The sequence below is a fragment of the Pristiophorus japonicus genome, chromosome 4 (assembly GCF_044704955.1).
Source record: "Pristiophorus japonicus isolate sPriJap1 chromosome 4, sPriJap1.hap1, whole genome shotgun sequence".
Taxonomy (NCBI): Eukaryota; Metazoa; Chordata; class Chondrichthyes; family Pristiophoridae; genus Pristiophorus; species Pristiophorus japonicus.
In genome coordinates, this window is record NC_091980.1 from 82,065,602 (window position 1) to 82,083,133 (window position 17,532).

Sequence of the window (17,532 nt, forward strand, 5' to 3'; positions counted from 1 at the left end):
TGCCCCACTGAGGATGGGCGAACGCTGCACTGAGTATGCGTGTGCTGCCGGCACACTCTCAGGCACTCCGATCAGACCCCGCCCCCCCTCCCCGCTGGCTCTGCACGGCCAGCACGGACCTATCCCCACCACCCTCTCTGTGTTCTGTGCCACGCCAGCTCGGCAGACGGCCCAAGAATCGGCCATAATTGCAAGTCTTTTTTTGGTGCTGCTTTTGTTCTACAATGTCGGCGGGGGGCTCGAAGGTGCGCCGTTTTACCTTTGTGGGGAAATTTGGGCCCTAAGAATGGTAGCTGCCACCAAACTGTTCCAATTCTCTGAGATTTGTAGGAAGTCTCTTGAGCCATTGACCAATAAAATAAATGTGATATTTTGTCTTCTGGATCAACTTCACTGCACCAACAGAGAGTGACTGAGTGGTTCCATTCATGAGCCACATGTGGTCAAATAGAAAAATGCTACCTAGTAAAAAGAGGAAGAAGAATTTTTTGCAGGGTTATGGGGAAAGAACAGGGGAGTGGATCTAAGTGGATAACTCATTCAAATAGCTGGCATAGGCACGATGGGCCAAATGGCCAATTTTTGTGCTGCAAGATTGTATATTTCTATGATTTTTAGCAGCACAGTACTTCTAGATCTAAAGCAGCAAAGAGAGACAAAGGTGACTTCACAAAAGACCAAAACAGCAGAGAAAATGAAAACCAGAACAGAAAAGGAGACACAAGATTGCTCGTAAAGAAAGAAAGAAGGAAGAAAGACTTACATTTATGTAGCGCCTTTCACGACCACCGGACGTCTCAAAGTGCTTTCCAACCAAAGAAGTACTTTTGGAGTGAAGTCACTGTTGTAATGTGGGAAACGTGACAGCCAAGTAATGCACAGAAGATCCCACAGACTGCAATGTGATAATGACCAGATAATCTGTTTTTGTTATGTTGATTGAGGGATAAATACAGACCAGGACATTGCACTTCTTCAAAATAGTGCCCTGGGATCTTTTACGTCCACCTGAGAGAGCCGACGGGGCTTCGATCTAATGTTTCATCTGAAAGACGGCACCTTTGACAGTGTAGCACTCCCTCAGCACTGCGCTGGAGTGTCAACCTAGATTTATGTGCTCAAGTCCCTGGAGTGGGACTTGTACCTACAAAAAACACAATGAAACAAAGATTAGTAAAATGCCAATAAAAAAGAAAAGAAGTTCAATAAGAAAGAAGCAGGGACTGTAAGTGAAGCTAGGCATCAGAAAATGCACTTTAAAAAGTTTTTATTTGTCTTTAATGTTTCTTCTCTCATACTTCATTCTCATAAACTTCTGTAGTTGAGGCAACTGGCAAAAGGCTATGGACCCGAAATTGATGAAGGGCAAGGCCCACCCAAGTGCTGCCCAAAACACTGGCGATGGCCACCGAGAGACCGGGTGGTACTTTGCCAGGAAGATTCCTCTAAAAGAGATGGTGGTACTGACTGGTGGCAAAATAACAGCTTATGCCGTCAATCTGGGTGGCAGCGAGCGGGACCCAAGTGCCGCCGAGGATGGAGTCGGGCCCAGGGAGGGTGGAAGAGCTGGAAAATAAAAGCATTAGAAAAAAAAACAATGTAGCACCTTCAGGGGATCCCATTTAGGTAAGTCACTGTAAGAAAATGTTTAAAATTATGTTCACTAAACTTTTTTTCTCTTCTTTGTACCTACCGTCGGGCCTAGAACAGTCTCCATGCAGCAGTCCTTCCCCCTGCTGCCGTGGACTCCTGCACCAAACTGGCATCTCGGCGGGCGGGCAGCCACTTGTGCTACGTGGCCACCAGAGGACGTCAGCGGGCGGTTCCCGATGGTACCACCCTCCCACCTGCTCCAGCCCAAGTGGAAACTGGGAGAGAAAGGAAACTGAAGGCAAAACTCGGTGGCAGTCGGTGGCAGTGGCCGGTAATATATTAGCATGGATAGAGGATTGGCTAACTAACAGAAAACAGGGAGTCAGGATAAATGGTTCATTCTCGGGTTGGCAATCAGTAACTAGTGGGGTGCCGCAGGGATCAGTGCTGGGACCCCAACTATTTATAATCTATATTAATGACTTGAATGAAGGGACCGGAGTGTAGCGTAGCCAAGTTTGCTGATGATACAAAGATGGGAGGAAAAGCAATGTGTGAGAAGGGCACAAAAAACTTGCAAAATGACATAGACAGGCTAAGTGAGTGGGCAAAAATTTGGCAGATGGAGTATAATGTTGGAAAGTGTGAGGTCATGCACTTTGGCAGAAAAAATCAAAGAGCAAGTTATTATTAAATGGAGAAAAAATGCAAAGTGCTGCAGTACAGCAGGACCTGGGGGTCCTGGTCCACAAAAAGTTAGTATGCAGGGACAGCAAGTAATCAGGAAGGCCAATGGAAGCTTGGTCTTTATTGCAAAGGGGATTTTTTGGGGAGTGGAAAGGGAAGTGGACTCGAGTCCATGATCAGATCAGCCATGATCGTATTAAATGGCGGAGCAAGCTCGAGGGGCTGTATGACCTACTCCTGCTCCTATTTCTTATGTTCTTATGTTTTCATGTTCTTATGTAAGGCCACCAATATCGGGCCCTATCAATCTCTATCAATACTGCTGTGTAGATCAGTATTTTGATGTATGTAAGCATGGCTAGAGGTGATTGCCCCTCCCAACAATATCACATTTATTTAATTGGTCAATGGCCTGTAATGTCTTAAATTGTAGGAGAAACTGGATTTTTTAATTTCTTCAAGCAGCCTCATACAGAAATAATGGGTGTAATTTTTACCTCCAACAATGAGTGAGTTTAGGTTGGGTGGGATATTAACATTTAAAATTCTGAAACACAACCCCAAACCTCCTCTAACCCACTCATTTCCGGAACTAATGGAGCTGGGATGGGGGCCGTGGGCAATCAACCCAGAAATTTGTCAGGTCTCAGCAAAACCTGGCAACTAAAGGGAGGCAAGGACTGTATTGTGGAAGTGGAAGTGCCTTTGCTGCGGTGCTTGTGGGCCAAGAGGAGCAGACGTGCTTCCCCCCTCTCCCACAAAGCTAACCTTCTTCCTTGCCAACATCAGACAACCGCCCCAAACCAGGATTCAAAGACCACCCCCGCCACCCGCAATCGGAGCCCACAACCTAACAGGATCAGGTTTCACACCCTCCCCAGATCAGAGTCGGGACTCCCCCCAGATTGAATCAAAACTCCACTGTGCTCGAGGAAATCCGAACTCAGCCAAAACACTGTCGCACCCCCCCACCCTTGCCCACAAGACCCGCCCCAATAATTATTGGGGCTAACATTTTGGACTGGAAATGTCTACAAAGCCACAGCTTACTTACTAAAGTAATGGACAGGGAATGTTTATGGATGTTATTTATTTGGATTTCCAGAAGGCATTTGATAAAGTCCCACATAAGAGACTGTTACATACATAAGAGGGCCAAAATTGCCCACTGGTGGAAACGGGACGCACCGACACTGTTTCTGTTGATTTTACCAGCGCGGTGGATGCGGTGGCCTCTTGAGCAAAATTCCGCTCTTTGGCTTTTTTTTCCCGGTGGACTGAAGTCATAATGGGGACCGAAGTGGGGCAGTAAGCGAAAGTTCGGAGTCCGGAGGGTCAGATGATGGGGGCGAGCGGAATGACCGCCGCTGTCAGTCATCAGCGTATAGTCCACTGCGCCACCATGGAGGGTTTCAGTCGGGCCAGCGGCCTGGCACCCAAGAGGGGATGCCAGCTGCCTGTTGGCGGCCTGGCCGAACCTAGGCGCATAATTGTCAGCCCGACATGGCAGTTGGCCGACAAAAAAAACATGGCGGCAGCGGCAGTAGGTCCTCCCCTTTAATGGGAGCTGCACCGCCATTTTACAAAGACTACAACCTCACTGCACCAGCAGAAAAAAGCAGCTTTTGGCACCGCTCGGCGGGGACAAGATTTTTTTCGGCGGAATTTCGTCATCGGTGGGGAACATCGGCAGTGCGCACTCTGATGACGAACTTCAGATGGATTTGCAGCAGCGGAGCAGTAGTGGGGAGCAGGTCACCGCCGGGTTACCGCAGGAGCGGAATTTTCAAAATGGCGGCCATTACACGAAAAATCGGCGGCCATTGCACTCCGCAGCGTGGCCGCTGATTTCCGGCGGTAACAGGCCTTAAGGGAAGGGGCAATTTCAGCCCCAGGATTTCTTCGGATATACAGCACAGAAACAGGCCATTCGGCCTAACCAGTCCATGCTGGATTTTATGCTCCACTTGAGCCTCCTCCCATCTTTCCTAATCTAAATCTATCAGTGTAACCCTCTACTTCCTTCTCCCTCATATGCTTGTCCAGCCTCCCCTTAACTGCATCTATACTATTTGCTTCAACCACTCCCTGTGTAGCAAGTTCCACATTCTCACCACTCTATTACATTTCTTCATGACTATTTAATATTGATGGCTTCTAGTTTTGCTCTTCCTCACAAGTGGAAACATTCTCTTTGTATTCACTCTATCAAAAACTTTCATAATTTTAAAGACCTCTATTTGATAACCCCTCAGCCTTTTTTCAAGAGAAAAGAGACTCAGCTTGTTCACCCTCTCCTGATATGTATACCCTCGCATTTCTGGTATCATCCTTGTAAATCTTCTTTTCATCCTCTCCAGTAGCGCTATATCCTTTTTATAATATGGTGACCAGAACTGCAAGTATGGTCTAACCTAGGTTTGATACAGGTTTAACATAACTTCCCTATTTCTCAATTCTATATCTCTAGAAATAAACCCTAGTGCTTGGTTTGCTTTTTTTATGGTCTTACCAACCTGTGTCTCAACTTTTAATGATTGGTGTATTTGTACTCCGAGATCCCTTTCTTCCTCTACCCCACGTAGACTCGCACCTTCCAAGTAGTAAGTGACTTCCCTATTCTTCCTACCAAAATGTACTAGCTCACATTTATGTGTTGAACTTCATTTGTCAATTATTTGCCCATTCTGTAAGTTTATTAATGTCCTCCAGTAATTTGCTGCAGTTCTCTTCAGTATTGATTATCCCCCCCCCCGCCCAATTTGGTATCTTCCGCAAATTTCAAAATTGTGTTTTTGATTCCGAAGTCGAAATCGTTTCTGTAAATTGTGAGCAGCAGTAGTCCCAGCACTGATGCTTGTGGAACATCACTATCCACCTTCTGCCACTATGTATAGCTACCTTTACTCCCGCTCTCTGCTTTCTGGCTTGAAGCCAGCTAGCTATCCATTCTGCTACTTGTCCCCTGACTCCACACTTTCTGACCTTGATCATCAGTCTATTTTGGGGTACCTTATCGAAGGCCTTTTGAAAATCTAGATAAATTACATCTAATACTTTACCATTTTTTACTCTCTGTTACCTCTTCAAAAAATTCAAGAAGATTGGTCAAGCAAGATTTTCCCTTTTGAAATCCATGCTGACTATCTATTCATCATTATACTTTTCATTTCTAGATTTTCTTCTATTTTCTCCTTTAGTAGAATGTTGTTATTTTTCCTACCACTGATGTTAAGCTGACTGGTCTATAATTCCCTGGACATGTTCTATCCCCCTTCTTAAATATAGGTATTACGTTAGCTGTCCGCCAGTCCTCTGGCACTACACCTTTTTCTAATGAATTATTAAATATGTAATGCCTCTGCTATTTCTTCTCTAGATGCTTTTAAAATTCGGGGATGCAATCCATCCAGACCAGGGGTTTTATCCTCTTTGAGTTTGATTAGTTTATTTAATATAAACTATTTTTAAATTGTAAATGCACTTAGCTTATTCCCCATCTCATCATCCGATGTCATGTCTACCTGTTCTATCTCCCTGGTAAATACCGAAGCAAAATAATTCTTTAATATTTCTGCCATCTCCCCATTGTTACCTGTGGTATTGTCCTGTCTATCCCTTAATGGTCCTATTCCCATTCCAACCTTCCATTTTTTATTGATGTGCCTGTAAAATATTTTACTATTTTGTTTTATGTTCCTTGATAATTTAATTTCATAGTTCCTTTTTTCCTTCCTAATTGTTTTTTTTTCTTTTCTCCTAATCCCTTCATATTATCTCTTATCATGCTTTCCTCTGCTATCTATGTACTTAATGCACTTTACCCTCAGTTGTTCCCTTATGTCTTCATTCATCCATGGAGTCTCATTAGTGTTTAGTTTGTTCTTTCCTTTTAACGGAATATATTTTTCCTGCACCCTGTTGAACACTGTTTTAAATGTTTCCCATTGCTGTTCTACATTTTTGTTTGCCAATATTCTTGCCCATTTTATCTTCCCAAGTTGTATTCTCACCTCCTCAAAATCAGCTTTTCTTCAATCTATTAATCTGGTTTTCGTCATACTTATGTCCTTCTCTATCATCATCTTGAAGCATATTATGTTATGGTCACTATTGCCTAGATGTTCCCCTATTTTTACATCTCTTACCTGCTTTGGTTCATTCCCCATTCCTCCCTTGTTGGGCTTTTTACAAATTGGATTAGAAAGGAGTCCTGTATACATTGTAGGATCTCCTTTCTCTTATCTCCTTTACCTACCTTTTCTGCCCAATTAATATCAGGGTAGTTGAAAGCCCCCATGATTATTGTTCTATGTTTTTTACTCATTTCCATAATTTGGCTACATAGTTCTTCCTCCACCTCCCTTCTACTATTACGTGGTCTGTAGACTATAACTAGTAGTGTGATTGATCCTTTATTATCTTTTATCTCTATCCATGTGAATTCTATTTTTGTCTTGCTGATAGCTGCATCCCTTTTTTCTACAGTCATTATGTTATCCCTAATAAGTACAGCTACTCCACCTCCCCTTTTACCCGCTCTGTCTTTTCTAAATATGTTATACACTGCAATGTTTAATTCCCAGTCTTGATTTTTCTGCAGCCATGCCTGGTTCCTCGCAATGCATGACTGCCTCCAGCTCCACTGTTTTATTACGGACATCGTGTACATTGCTGTAGAGATAGTTTAACTCATTTTTAATAGGATTTCCTCCCACTTTATGTTTAACCTTCTTTGTAGACTCCTGTTTTATAACTCTATTTAATTCCTTACCATCAATGTCTTTCCTTATTTTATTCTTTCCTATGCTCTCTTTTCCGGTTTTGCTTATATTTGGGCTGCTTATATTTCTTGTAGGTCCCTCTCCCCTTAATACTAGTTTAAAACCTTTGCCACCTCCCTTTACTCTTTCCGCTAGGACACGGGGGTCCCATTCCGGTTAGATGGAACCCGTTCCGTTGGTACAGCTCTTTCCTGTCCCAGAACTGGTGCCAGTGTCCCATGAAAAGAAATCCCTCTTTCCCACACCTCTTTCGCCACGTGTTAATTCTGCTGCTATTTCTGCTTCTATGCCAATTTGCACGTAGCTCGGGTATTACCTTCGAGGTCCTGCTTTTAAATTTAGAGTTTAACTCTGATATTCTTTCAGCAGAATATTCTCCGTCCCTACCTAAGTCATTTGTTCCAACATGGACCACGACAACTGGATTTACCCCCCTCCCTTTCCAAGTTCCTCTCCAGCCACCGTGAGATATCCCTTACCCTGGCACTGGATAGGCAACACACCCTTTAGGATTCTCATTTTTGGCTGCAGTGGAGATTATCTATCCCCTAATTATAGAGTCCCCTATCACTACCACATTTCTATTCTGCTCTTCCCCACCTTGGACAGCTTTCTGAGCCACGGTGCCTTGGTCAGCATTGTGACTGTCCTCCCTGCAGTCTGTCTCCTTGTCCTCACAGGTACCTGTTGGACAGGACCAGTGTCTGCGAGATTTCCTTCTCAACTTCTTCGAAATCCCCGCTACCCGGTCCCTAACAGTCACACCCTCCCATTCCTGAACCTGTGCTTTCCTCTGGGGTTTGACATTGATTCTGGATAAAACTCTCCAGGAATTCCTCTCCCTCCCTGATGTGTTGGAATGTCGACAACTCACAGTCCAGCTCAATGGAGCCAAAATTGGTGAAGGCCAAAGGCCGCCCAAGTGCCATCCAAAGGACCACCAATGGCCGCCGAGATACCTGACGGTACTTTGGGTGGGAGTTTTGGCAAAAGGGTCCTTGAAAGGGCGCCCGGTGGCAAAATAGGAACATGCCCTCAACATGGGCGGCAGCAGGTGGGAGCTCCCAATCTTGGTGGCAAAGGAGCTTGCCACCCAAGTGCTGTTGAAGATGGAGTCGGGCCCATGGTAGGTCGAAGAGCTGAAAAGTAAAATCAATGCAAAAAGAAAAAAAAACGGAACACCTTCAGTTGACACCATGCAGCTAAGTTGCTGTAAGAGATTTTTTTTTAATGTTCACTAACCTTTTTTTGCAGGTCTTCATAACTACCATTGGGGATACACCAGCAGTCCTTCCCCGTTCTGGCGCCGACTCCCGCCCGCACCAATCTGGCATCTTGGCAGGCGGGAGATCACTTGCACCACTTGGCCATCAGCGGGCAGTTCCCAGTGGTTCTTCCCTCCCGCCCGCTCCAACCCAAGTGCAAACTGGCACAGGGTGGAACCCGAAGAGGAATGTCAGTAGATCTTGGCGACAGTCGGTGGTAAGGCCATCAATTTCAGCCCCTCTAACTCTGAGCCAGAGAGATTCGAGCTGGAGACATTGGCTGCAGTCGTGTTTACTCGGGACAGTCTCGCCATCCAAAAACTCCCACATACTGCAGTTCAGACACACAACCTGTCCTGCCATATTTTAGACTAGCCTTACTTTATTTATTTAATTAGTTCATGTCCTTATTCAAAGATAATTTATAGTTATATTAATTAGATTAACTAGTTAAGCGATAAATGTAATACAGTACGTTATAGTTTCCCGGTCCTAGTTTAAACCACTGCCCTAATTTAGAGAAAAAAAATCTGAATATTCACCAACCAATTACTGACCTGCTGAGTGATGTCACTCCGTGATTCTTGTTTTTTTGGGGGGAAATACACCGTGGAAGGTTCCACTGCTGCTGGTGTCTCCCGTTGTTCCCCACTGTTTTATGCTCCACTACTTAGCTAAAGTTGAAGCTCAAAGGATTGAAGGCAATCTATTGATCTGGTTAGGAAATTGGATAAGTGGCAGGAGACAGAGAGTAGGGATAATGGGTAGGTACTGTAATTTTCAGCATGTGACTAGTGGTGTCCCGCAAGGATCTGCATTGGGGCCTCAACTACTTACTGTATTAATTAATGACTCAGATGATGGGATTGAAAGCCACATATCCAAGTCTACTGATGACACAAAGATAGACGGCATTTTCAGTAGTGTAGGTGGAAGCATAAGATTACAAAGCAATATTAAAAGATTAAGTAACATTAATTCTCATCTATATGCTGCCCCTTGCCGATATCATCCAAAAACACGGAGTCAGTTTCTACATGTACGCTGACGACATTCAGCTCTACTTCTCCATCATTTCTCTCAACTCCTGCTTGGTATCTAAATTGTCCAACATCCAGTACTGGATGAGCAGAAATTTTCTCCAACGAAATATTGGAAAGACCGAAGCCATTATCTTTGGTCCCCGCCACAAACTGTGTTCCCTAACCACTGACTCCATTCCTCCTTGCATCAATCTGAGGGTGAACAAGACTGTTCGCAACTTGGATATCATATTTGACCCTGAAATGAGTTTCCAGCCACATATCCGTGACATAACTAAAACCGTCTTTTTTCACCTCCGTAATATTGCCCGCCTCCGCCCCTGCCTCAGTTCTTCTGCTGCTGGTGCCCTCATCCATGCATTTGTTACATCTAGTCTTGACTACTCCAACTTACTCCTGGCTGGCCTCCCACGTTCTACACTACGTAAACTTGAGGTCATCCAAAACTCAGCTAACTCGCACCAAGTCATGATCACCCATCACCGCTGTGCTTTCTGACCTACAATGGCTCCCAGATAAACAACGACTCGATTTTAAAATTCTCATCCTTGTTTACAAATCACTCCATGGCCTTGCCCCTCCCTATCTCTGTAACCTTTTTTAGCCTCACAACCCCACAAGATGTCTGCACTCCTCAAATTCTGCCCTCTTGAAGAACCCTGATTATAACTGCTCAATCATCAGTGACCATGCCTACAGCTGTTTGGGCCCTGAGCTCTGGAACTCCCTCCCAAACCACTCCGCCTCTCTACCTCTCTTTCCTCCTTTAAGATGCTCCATAAAACCTACCTCTTTAATCAAGCTTTGGTCATCTGCCTTAATTTCTTCTTTTGTGGCTCAGTGTCAAATTTATCTGTTTTGTCTTGTAACACTGCTGCGAAGCACCTTGGGACATTTTACTATTTTAAAGGAGTTATATAAGTTGTTGTTGTTGTTGTAAGTGACTGGGAAAAACTGTGGCAAATGGATTTCAATGTAGGCAAATAAGAAATTAAGAATTAGGAACAGGAGTAGGCCATCTAGCCCCTCGAGCCTGCTCCGCCATTCAACAAGATCATGGCTGATCTGGCCGTGGACTCAGCTCCACTTACCCGCCCACTCCCCAGAACCCTTAATTCCCTTATTAGTTAAAAATCTATCTATCTGTGACTTGAATACATTCAATGAGCTAGCATCAACTGCTTCCTTGGGCAGAGAATTCCACAGATTCACAACCCTTTGGGAGAAGAAATTCCTTCTCAACTCGGTTTTAAATTGGCTTCCCCGTATTTTGAGGCTGTGCCCCCTAGTTCTAGTCTCCCCGACCAGTGGAAACAACCTCTCCGCCTCTATCTTGTCTATCCCTTTCATTATTTTAAATGTTTCTATAAGATCATCCCTCATCCTTCTGAACTCCAACGAGTAAAGACCCAGTCTACTCAATCTATCATCATAAGGTAACCCCCTCATCTCCGGAATCAACCTAGTGAATCGTCTCTGTACCCCTTCCAAAGTCAGTATATCCTTCCTTAAGTAAGGCGACCAAAACTGCACGCAGTACTCCAGGTGCGGCCTCACCAATACCCTATGCAGTTGCAGAAGGACCTCCCTGCTTTTGTACTCCATCCCTCTCACAATGAAGGCCAACATTCCATTCGCCTTCCTGATTACCTGCTGCACCTGCAAACTAACTTTTTGGGATTCATGCACAAGGACCCCCAGGTCCCTCTGCACCGCAACATGTTGTAATTTCTCCCCATTCAAATAGTATTCCCCTTTTTTGTTTTTTTTCCCAAGGTGGATGACCTCACACTTTCCGACATTGTATTCCATCTGCCAAACCTTAGCCCATTCGCTTAACCTATCTAAATCTCTTTGCAGCCTCTCCGTGTCCTCTATACAACCCGCTTTCCCACTAATCTTTGTGTCATCCGCAAATGTTGTTATACTACACTCTGTCCCCTCTTCCAGATCATCTATGTATATTGTAAACAGTTGTGGTCCCAGCACCGATCCCTGTGGCACACCACTAACCACCGATTTCCAACCCGAAAAGGACCCATTTATCCCGACTCTCTGCTTTCTGTTAGCCAGCCAATTCTCTATCCATGCTAATATATTTCCACTGACCCCGCGTACCTTTATCTTCTGCAGTAACCTTTTGTGTGGCACCTTATCGAATGCCTTTTGAAAATCTAAATACACCACATCCATCGGCACACCTCTATCCACCATGCTCATTATATCCTCAAAGAATTCCAGTAAATTAGTTAAACATGATTTCCCCTTCATGAATCCATGCTGCGTCTGCTTGATTGCACTATTCCTATCTAGATGTCCCGCTATTTCTTCCTTAATGATAGTTTCAAGCATTTTCCCCACTACAGATGTTAAACTAATCGGCCTATAGTTACCTGCCTTTTGTCTGCCCCCATTTTTAAACAGAGGCATTACATTAGCTGCTTTCCAATCCGCTGGTACCTCCCTAGAGTCCAGAGAATTTTGGTAGATTATAACGAATGCATCTGCTATAACTTCCGCCATCTCTTTTAATACCCGAGGATGCATTTCATCAGGACCAGGAGACTTGTCTACCTTGAGTCCCATTAGCCTGTCCAGCACTACCTCCCTAGTGATAGTGATTGTCTCCAGGTCCTCCCTTCCCACATTCCTGTGACCAGCAATTTCTGGCATGGTTTCTGTGTCTTCCATTGTGAAGACCGAAGCAAAATAATTGTTTAAGGTCTCAGCCATTTCCACATTTCCCATTATTAAATCCCCCTTCTCATCTTCTAAGGGACCAACATTTACTTTAGTCACTCTTTTCCGTTTTATATATCTGTAAAAGCTTTTACTATCCGTTGTGAGGTCATCCACTTTAAGACCAAAAAGGATAGAACAGGGTACTTTCTAAATGGTGAAGTCCAAAGAGACTTGGTACATAGATCATTAAAATATCATGAACAGGTACAGAAAATAAATAAAAAGTCTAATGGAATGCTAGCCTTTATATATAGAGGACTAGAATAGAAGGAGGCAGAAGTTATGCTGCAGCTATATAAAGTCCTGGTTAGACCACACCTTGAGTACTGTGAACAGTTCTGGGCACCACACATTAGGAAGCATATGTTGGCCTTGGAGGGAGTGCAGCATAGGTTTACCAGAATTATACCTGGACTCCAAGGGTTAAAATATGAGGAGAGGTTATACAAACTAGGGTTGTATTCCATGGAATTTAGAAGGTTAAGGGCAATTTTGTTGAAATTTTCAATATATTAAAAGAAACAGATAGGGTAGAGAGTCTAGGGCTTGGGGACATAGTCTAAAAATTAGAGTCAGACCTTACAGGAGTGAAATTAGGAAACACTTCTACACAGAAAGGGTGGTAGAAGTTTGGAACTGTCTTCCACAAATAGCAATTGATGTTAGATCAATTGTTAATTTTAAATATGAGATTGATAGATCTTTGTTAACCAAAGGTATTAAGGGATACGGGACAAAGCCAGGTATATGGAGTTAGGGCACAGATTAGCAATGATCTCATTGGGCTCAAAATTGGCCAGGAGTTGCTCCATTTTTTTTGGAGTAACTTGATTTTTCTGGAATATCTTAAAAATCCCCATTTTGCACATTCAATTTGCACCAGTGTAAGTGAGTTAGTTAGAATTCTTTTAGTTTAGTTTAGATTTTTTCAAAAGGGGACGTTACCAGCCACCCACGCCCGTTTTGGCCAGTTAGGCCACTTTGGACAGCTAATAGTTACTCCAAACTAACTTAGGCCAACGTATGTAGCCACTTGTGGCCGCACAGAAAACCATTGCAGAGAGTTAAGAAATCAGTGCTTGTAAATACAGCGGAGGCCAGCAGAACTTAATGACTTGACTAAAGAATGTGAATAGGATCCAACAGCTATACAAGACATCATATGACAAACTTCGCAAAGTTAATTTACTATACAACAGAAGTCTTCATGGAATCTTAAACTACAAAAATAAAAGAAGTAAAGAGATAAAACATATTTACATAATTTTTTCAAAATATCCAAATAAAAAATAGAAGTACCTCCTGCTCATAATTCTTATGTTCTCCCAGCCGCCTAAGCTCACCCACCACCAGCCTGCCCCTTACAAACAACCCTACCTCCCGGGGTTAGGGATCAGACCCTCCAGATCAGAACAGCACCTGGGGTCAAAGATTGGACACGTCTGGGGATCAGATCTTCCCTAGAGGTCGGGGATCAGACCGCCCATGGAATCAGAACCCCCTACCCCCATGGGGTTGGTGATCGAACTCACCCTGCGGTTCGGAATTCTCTTCCCCGCCCGGGGATTAAAACTCCACCCTCCCCCCGGATCAAAACTCCCCCCTCCCGGGATCAAAACTCCCACCCCGCCTCGGATTAAAACTCCCATCCCGCCCCAGATCAATACTCCACCCTCGCCCGGATCAAAACTCCCCCCTCCTGGGATCAAAATTCCCACCCCGCCCCGGATCAAAACTCCCACCCCGCCCCGGATCAAAACTCCACCCCCCCCCGGATCAAAACTACCCCCTCCCCCGGGATCAAAACTCCCACCCCGCCCCGGATCAAAACTCCCCCCCCCACCCTGCCCTCCAGGATCAAAACTCCCCCCCCCCCACCCTCTGGGATCAAAACTCCGCCCCCCCCGGATCAAAACTCCCCCCTCCAGGGATCAGAACTCCCACCCCGGATCAAATTTCCACCCCCCCCCCACCCTCTGGGATCAAAACTCCCCCCTCACCCCGGATCAAAACTCCCCCCCGCCCCACATCCCCGCTGCCCCAGCTTGAGCCCCGCACCAACCTGCTTGTTGTAGCCTTCTAGCCCGGGAAGGCAGCAGCCAGCCTGTGCGGGAGGCCACTTGGCCTGGGATAGGGGCGGGATGCATCGGGTCCCCCGCTGCAGCACGCACACAGAGGCTGGGGGCAGGAGCTACTGCACATGCGCGCACATGCCAACGTGCATGTAGAGAGCTGCCGGCACTGTTTCTCGCACAGGGCCCTAGCGCCACCCCCCAATCAACTGGCCATGCCATGCCAAGCCTCGGGAGAGGCAACACAGTGGCCAGAATCGGGGGACATTTTATCGGCGCCCTTTTCAGCCCACAAAGTTGATGCATCTCTGCTGAGTGCACCAAAAAAAGGGGTGGGCCAATTTTGAGCCCATTGAATGCTGGAATAGGCCCGAGGGGCTAAATGGCCTATTCCTGTTCCTATGTTCCTTCTATGTTCCAATTGGTATCCATGACCTAAAGGAATGTTGACCTGTGCTGGATCTCTCACTGATGGAGGTCTGTTGCTGAGGTCACTGAGCAACTCTGCAGCATGTTTAAGACCCATAACCCCAATTCCTCTGGACAAGAATAATGTTCACTACTTCTATCAGGCAGATGATTATTAAAATCTATTTTTTAACGTAACTGTAGGAGTATTTTCTGTTTGCTTACGATCATCTTTCCTTTAACCTTTTTCATTATTTATCTACTTTCCTTAGTACTCACAGTCCTACCCCTCCAGATTCCACCCACTCCCCCACTGACCCACCCCCACCCACCCCCCAGAATATTTGTGGATGTATACAACACAAAAAGGCACTTCAGGCTGAATAAACCACCCGCGAAAGATGATTGAAGGATGTTACGCTGCTGACCTCTTCCAGTCACCTTTTGCTAATTGAACAGGCAGCAACCAGGTTACCATACTGAAATGTATATAGCAAATAAACCAGATACTTTACGTAAATTAGATGAAGGCTTCTCAAAGAATGTTTACATTTCAAATAAGAAACAGATTTCCAGCTATTTGGAGAGTTTGACTTTTGCTAAAGTCTAGATATCGTTACTGAAGGGGTTCACACTACTTCTATAGAGAAGTACCCTATTACAATATACAAGAGGCTGTATAAAGTTTAGTGTGATATGATATTGTGTAAAATTGTGCCAATCAAATCTAAAATTTACAGTATAATATACTTATAAGCTATAGTTAAATGTAGGGAAATTTTGGCCCTGAACTTGCAGCCTCTCTGGGTACGATGTGCACATGCGCCCGAAGAGGCCCCACAAGTTCCGGGTTTAAGCACACGAAGTGCATGCGCCTGTACCAGGCACTTGCAATCTGTCAAATCGCACACATCCCCGGGAGAAGGGCTTTTGCGGGCGGAGATTTGGACTATTTGCCCAACTCTTGCCAGTGAATGTCCTTCAAATATCTATGCCTGGTAAAAGTTGGCATAAGGCCTGCTTTTACCAGCATAAGAGATTTAATAGATGGAAAAAATCAATGTTATTACTTATTTTTCTATTAAAAACCCTGTCTATGGAGGCAAGTTTATTTTTAACACTATTTAAACATTTTTTTTTATTTCAAAAAAATAATTTTTATTTATCTTTGTGTTGTATTTGATTTTAGGTGTATTCTCATTGATATTAATGGGTGCCCGGAGCTCACTACATTGTGATTGGTGATTCAGGCCCACGTGATTCCACAAGGCATGGAATACATGGGCCTCTGCACTTGGCTGCGCATCTAGGCCTCAGAGCACAAGTGTTTGTTCCTCTGGGACCACCAGGTATTTTCGTAAAAAACATTTCTGTCAGAGGCATCCACCCGTGGGAAGCCTCCGACCGCAATTTTTTCCCATACTGATATATGATTTATTTATAAAAGGGAACAATGACTATTCAGCCAATGGTATTCATGAAAATGCTAAAATTGCCTGCCCCGATTGGAAGTCCCTTGCCCCATCTTGATGTCAAGGTATGTTGTACTCTTCTTGATGGCTCACTAGACATCTACAGAGCAATTACAAAATTCTATGCAACAGTCCAGTCTCAGAGCAAATCAGCCCATCAATTTGCACAAGCTGCTGAATGTTACTGCAAATTCCGAACAAAATCCGTCACACTAAATAGTAATATTTTACATTAAATTGAGCAGACGTGGCTTTAAGGAAAGATGTTTGATCTGGGGTCATTTCTGTCTTCAAACTCGCAGGCCATGCCTACCTCAATGCCACCTGTGGATAATGAGATGAACCGCTCTGACTTCCCACTGATGTAGGAATATGAATTTGTAGAGGGAAAACAATAAAGTGAGAGGCTCCTGGCCTTACATGCCTGCACCATGTCATAACACAGCCAACAGGAAGCAGCACGGTATGTGCTGAGAGATGCGCAAGTGAGAAAATTACCTTCCCTCGGCTCCTGCTAAATCAGGCATGTCAGCTTTAATACCAAACAGCTGCTTCAAAAGTGATCATGCATATGAATACAGGTTAATCTGCCTGCATCCATAAATAACGACACGGAAATGCAACCATAAATAAGCGAGTCACGAGTAACAGTAGTTGCTCTCAAGAGCAGTTATAAGAAATAGGCTATCGTAGGATCCAGCTGGATCGTAAAGTGTATCACAATAACGACAAATGATCTCACTGTTGAGTGGCAGTAAGCATCTGGAGTTTTCATTCGATTTTTGCATTAACCTTCAGGATTCTGTTTATGTTGCGTTAAAACAAGAAACTAGATAATAAATTTTATGTACTCAACACATTTGGTTCAAATAGAGGATTCTTATCCATCAGGCTCCCAGCATAAGACTGTTTAATGCACATAAAAACTGTAAATGAATAGAAAATCAGAGCTAACTTCCCTTAAGTGCAGAAATGCAGAAACCAAAACATGTCCAGCGGCCGAGGCTCGGTGTCCAAAGATTCATGGAAACATGTCTCTTACTTATAGTCCGAGATGCCTGAGAAGATCTCACCTAAACAGCAAAACGATATCACTACTTATGGCGAGGACTGCTGATAAAACCACCTTGTAATACAATCAGGGACGGGAAGGGGTTAACTAAAATAGGGCTGAAATTTCGATCAACAGAACTACTTCTAACATGTTCTTATAATTTAGAAGGCTGCAGCTGGACATCATGTAACATAATTGTCTCTTTGGGGCAGTACAAGCTGTTCTTCTAATGTTAAAGCATGTTATTAAAGCACTCAAAAATGATCTTTATTCTCCTTGTAACAGGTGTTCACCTAACAGGGGAGCACTTGGTTTTAGACTGAGTGCAAAAATTGTACCATTTTCCAAAGCACTTTCCTCATTTTGATGAGCACAAAATTCACTGACAATTTAAAGAAAAAAATGGATATTG

The 17,532-nt window shown here is 44.2% G+C and overlaps 1 long non-coding RNA gene across 1 annotated transcript in view; it reads right to left on the reverse strand.

Annotated features, from left to right (window-relative positions):
- Positions 1–17,188, reverse strand: part of LOC139262975 (uncharacterized) — a 32,762-nt gene extending 15,574 nt beyond the window's left edge. Inside the window, exons 1-2 of the long non-coding RNA XR_011593013.1 lie at positions 17,140–17,188; positions 764–1,144 (exon numbers count right to left, since the gene is read on the reverse strand). This is a non-coding gene — a long non-coding RNA (uncharacterized lncRNA). The remainder of the gene's footprint in view (positions 1–763; positions 1,145–17,139) is intronic.
- Between the last annotated feature and the right edge of the window lie 344 nt (positions 17,189–17,532).